Below are 5,685 nucleotides of genomic sequence, written 5' to 3'. Positions count from 1 at the left end.
TAAAATATCTAGATAAACATTTCGTATCTTTGATCCTAATCAAACTATCTTATTTGCTTTCGTTGCATTTGTTTTCATTATATAAACTTAAAAGACTAAAAATATTGTTTTTACTTTTAATTTTCTCTGATTTGGCCAAATCGTTAAATAGCCACAAAAACATAATATCTTGTACCTTTAAGTTTCATTTACTTAGTTAATCATATTACAGTTCCTAATTCTAAGTCTGACTAATCCAACTGTCTTTGGAACGATACACGGAACTAAACCATTATTTATACTACTACACGATCGGGTACACTGCCCGTTAGTGTGTAACAATCTTTAATTGGTATTTTTCCATATTATTTCATACATTAATTCATATACCACGTTTTGCACATCAAGTTTTTGGCGCCGCTGCCGGGGATCGAACCCGGGTCACCCGCGTGACAGGCGGGAATACTTACCACTATACTACAACGACGGGTAATTCGAGCAAAAGTTTTCCCGTAATCATCATTGTCCCGAAGATGTTCTAACCAAACTATTGGATTATTTTGAGCGTCTTCTTCTTCTCCAGATGATGATGATGAATGTTGTTGAGCTGGTGGTGGTGGTGGAACGTTTCTTGATGTTCTGCCCCTTTTCGGTTGTCCATCCCTGCTAGATTGTCCCTGCAAAACATAATAACACCAAAACAAAGAACATAGAAACCGTTGTGTTAATGTTAGCTAAAAACATAACCGAGTAGCAAGGGGAATTAGTCATGCCATTCAAAGTTCATAAGCATTGTGAATCATATAAGTAAAAGCGTATGTTCAGAATAATTGATCAAAGTCAACCAAAGTTAACATAAACTAGCAAATACACTCTCATAAAAATGTGGTTTACAAAATTCACAATTAGGCATCAACTTAGGACTCAAGCATGTTGTGTTCATAGGTCATGACATTTAAACTTGCATTCTAATGATATTCATTATAATCATAGCACTAGTTATCACAATTTAGTTCAAAATGACCATTATAATGCCACTACATCATAGTATTCCATACCATCAATCCACTTCAATAGGCTTAAACATGTGAGAAACTAGCATACATCTTTCATAAGAACATCACAATTCAAAGCATGCTAGAAATTCACTAAAATTCAATTTATGACCCGGCCAAATTAACATCTATATCATCAACAACAATTAAACACTTCACAAGCTTCATAAACATCACAAACAAACTCAATAATCTTGAATTAATTACCCTAATTTCGGATTTAATCACTACAAACCCTAGAATCATGAACATACCCATCAAACATATAATTATTGCAAAATCAAGACATAATGGGTAATTAAACAACTAAGGTATGTTAATCTAAACAAGAATCATGCAAATCAAACACGCCACACTTATCTTTCACTAAATTATGCATATAGACATACAAATCAAGTAATTGAGAAAGAAAAGTATGAAAAGAGATTAGCAATACCCTAGAAAACATGATTCAATCTTGAATTTGAAGGAAGAATGCACGAATTTGAAGTAAGAAATTAAGGTTTTTAGGTGTTGGTTCATTTTTGGGAGAGAAAAACTGAGTTTAAAGTGTGTGTGGTTGAAAAATGGGTTGGATAACCCTTAAAACGCGTTTTTTTTCTGAGTCAGGTGTCTGGACGGCGTCCAACATTCTGGATGGCGTCCAGTATTAAAGAGCTGGACGGCGTCCAGTAAAGAAAAGCTGGACGGCGTCCAGAAAATCTGGACGGCGTCCAGTTACACTAAAACCTACTGACCTCTTTTTTTGAAAATATTTTGAAATTGGACAGCGTCCAAGGCTATTTGGATGGCGTCCCTGTGATGACCTGGAAATTTCCGATCAAATTTAAAATTTAATCTTTATATATATTTCCGACACGATAAGCAAATTCTGTAATGTTGAGTCTCAAAAATTCTTGAAATTAAATTCATGTAATCAATTACCTTTTGACCATGCCTGATGATTCACGAACAACGATTTTTAAATAAAACATATTTATGAATATACACATATATGTATATGTAAACTTGAAAAAGATTAATGAAATATATTATGAAATTATTTTCAAAATAATATAAGTTATGATATAATGAATTTTATTAACATATTTTTTTCGAATATATTAAATAATAACAATATTCGTTTTCTAGCATATCAATGAATTATATATCAAACTAATTTTAATATATTATACATAAGATAGGAGTTAGTAAAAGATTTTGAAAACTTTAAATTTGATAAAAAAAAATATAATCAATTTCTTTTGACTATAAACTTTATATATTACATTTTGAATGGTCAATTTCTTTAAACAAATGTATAGAGTATTTTAGACATGGGTACAGTTTTTATCACACGTTTCTCTTAGAATATGATTAAAATAACTATTTGACGTCATCAATTTATGTAAAGTGAATATATAGAATATGAGCAAAATATAAAATGAAGTGTATTCCCAGGGTTAAAAGTTAATGAGATGTATGTTACAAAAAAAAAATAAGAAACAAGTTTAGAAATCAAATGTGGCATATGTATATTTATTTTGGGTCATGAGGTGTATAAATTTTATTTATGAGGCGCATCATTTTTTTTTTCTTCTTGAACAATGAGGCTCATTTTGTTTAGTCTACAAATATGAGGCGCATTTTTATCATATCACGAGGCACATATGTAGTGTAAACTTGCCCTTCAGTTGTCATGGCAAAGAAAAACATATTTTAACCTTATCTTAAAATATAAAATTTTTATATGAATTTTTACCATTTATTATTGGTACGGAGTATAAAATACCAGATTTCGAAAACACGGGTTAAAAAGTGAACTAACAATTCCAAAAGTGGCGTCTCCGTTTCTTGGTTAGCCAAGTTTTTTTATTTTATTATTATTATACATATTATTATATTTAAAAAAAAAGAAGAAGACAAGAAGTCACGGATTGAAAAAGAAAAAGGGATGGGGGCTACTTACCTTGCTCACGTTCTATTTATTATTTTATTATTATTATTATTATTATTATTATTATTATTATTATTATTATTATTATTATTATAATATTTAACCACGGGTTGTGATATGTCGGGATGACTAAATCAAATAATGATGCTAGTTGTCACAAGTAGGTTACTATCATCATCATCATCATTATATATATATCTGAATTTTTGCCAAGTTTTGGACACAACAAACGCATACTTATAAGTTAAATACTCCATAATACTAATATTATTTTTAATATTATTATTCTTGATATTATTATTATTATTAATCTTATTATTATTATTATTATTATTATTATTATTATTATTATTATTATTATTATTATTATTATTATTATTATTATTATTATTATTATTATTATTATTATTATTATTATTATTATTATTATTATTATTATTATACATAAAATATTACGACGAGGTCATGAGCGAGTTATTTCAAATGGGTTTTTCGAGTGGGATAGAGCTAAGGAAATTATGGGTTATAACTATGGAGATTATGGGTATGGTTCGTGGGTATAGCTCGTGAGGTCAAACTAGTGTTTATCATCTTCGTCGCGTCTACGTACTTTCCTGCAATATTGAATCTCAATATTGATACGTGAGCACTCATAACTTAACTTTTATATATTAATAGTGTATCCCCGACTAGTGCTCAAGTATATAGGGTTATGCATGATTGTATTTTTAATATTGTCGCTAGATAGGTTATGTTGAATCCTAAATTAGTTACATATGCGATGGAGATAAGGTATAAGATATGCATGTCGTTGGAAAGCTGGCGAAAAACTATAAACTTTTCATTTTAGATATCGAATGGATTCGATGAACGGATTAGAAGTTATTGTCAATTAAATTTTTGTATTATTATTAAAAATGATTATTATTATTATCTTCGTTATTATCGTCGTTCTAGTCTTTATCTAATTATTATTATTATTATTATTATTATTATTATTATTATTATTATTATTATTATTATTATTATTATTATTATTATTATCATTATCAATAAAAGTATTATCAATAAAAATTGTTATTTTTATTATTATTACTATCATTATTATCGTTAAAGTTATAATTAATATTATTATTATTATTATCATTAAAATAGTTATTAATATTATCATTATCACAATATTTATTATTATTAGTATTATTATAATTAAAACTAATATTAGTAACACTTAATTATTTTGATTACTATTATTATTATTATTAAAATGAACGCGATATAAAAGACGATTTAAAAGCTATTAACAAATTGATTAGGAAATAATGAGTACGAGTATCATGATGAAATTAAAATATTGTAAGATATTGATTTAGATAAAATTATCGTTCTTATTATTTTTATCATTATTATTATTATTATTAAAAGTATTATTATTAATATTAAAAATATCATCTTTACAAAAATTATTATTTTTAATAGGAATATCATTATTAATATAAAATTTTATTATTAATAAGAATTATTATATTGTTATAATACCATTTTCGTAAATATAAATATTGTTATTATTATTAGCAGAATATTAATAATTATTAATACAAAATAATACAACTTTTACTTATTATTATTATCAATGTTATTTTACCAAATAAAAATGTAATACAAATAATATAATTACCTTAATAAAACCTATCATAATATTTTTATGATATTCAATGAACTTTATAAATTTTACTATCTAAGATATATAAAAGTATATTTTTATATATAAAGTTTTATGTATTAAATAAATTATATTATTTACTCTATTAAATCTTTTAAAAATATTTAAAAATATAAAACGACGATATTTAATCATGCATAAATTTTGGAAATCATTTTGAGTCAAATTGATTTTTGTTGACTTTTGCATATTAGTCTCGAGCACTAGGATTGTGGTATACTATGACTTAACCTAAATTGTTAGACATCTATTGACCAACACATAAATACATATAATTAATATAGGTTCGTGAATCCGAGGCCAACCCTACACTTGTTCAATGTCGTTATATGTATTTTTACTACAAAATACATTAGGTGAGTTTTATTTACCTTTTTACCCTTTATATTTTTGGGCTGAGAATACATGCGCAATTTTTATAAATGTTTTTACGAAATAGACACAAGTAATCAAAACTACATTATATGGTTGAATGATCGAAATCGAATATGCCCCTTTGTATTAAGTCTGGTAATCTAAGAATTAGGGAACAGACACCCTAATTGACGTGAACTCTAAAGATAGATCTATCGGGCCCAACAAGCCCCATCCAAAGTACCGGATGCTTTAGTACTTCGAAATTTATATCATGTCCGAAGGAGGATCCCAGAATGATGGGGATATTCTTATATGCATATTGTGAATGTCGGTTACCAGGTGTTCAATCCATATGAATGATATTTTTGTCTCTATGCATGGGACGTATGTTTATGAGAAATGGAAATACGAAATCTTGTGGTCTATTAAAATTATGAAATGATTATTTAAGTTAAACTAATGAACTCACCAACATTTTGTTTGACACTTTAAAGCATGTTTATTCTCAGGTACGAAAGAAATTTTCCGCTGTGCTTTTGCTCATCTTAGAGATATTAATTGGAGTCATTCATGACATATTTCAAAAGACGTTGCATTCGAGTCGTAGAGTTCATCAAGATTATTATTAAATCAATTAT

At 27.0% G+C, this 5,685-nt stretch overlaps 1 non-coding gene across 1 annotated transcript; it reads right to left on the bottom strand.

The window, feature by feature from the left end:
• Positions 1-394: 394 nt before the first annotated feature.
• On the bottom strand, positions 395-466 carry TRNAD-GUC (transfer RNA aspartic acid (anticodon GUC)). The gene has a single exon. It is a non-coding gene; the product is annotated as a tRNA-Asp (tRNA).
• Between the last annotated feature and the right edge of the window lie 5,219 nt (positions 467-5,685).

This window comes from Rutidosis leptorrhynchoides, chromosome 8 (genome assembly GCF_046630445.1).
Source record: "Rutidosis leptorrhynchoides isolate AG116_Rl617_1_P2 chromosome 8, CSIRO_AGI_Rlap_v1, whole genome shotgun sequence".
Lineage (NCBI taxonomy): Eukaryota > Viridiplantae > Streptophyta > Magnoliopsida > Asterales > Asteraceae > Rutidosis > Rutidosis leptorrhynchoides.
The sequence above is the reverse complement of the archived record's forward strand: the minus strand, read 5'-3'. Positions and strand labels throughout refer to the sequence as shown.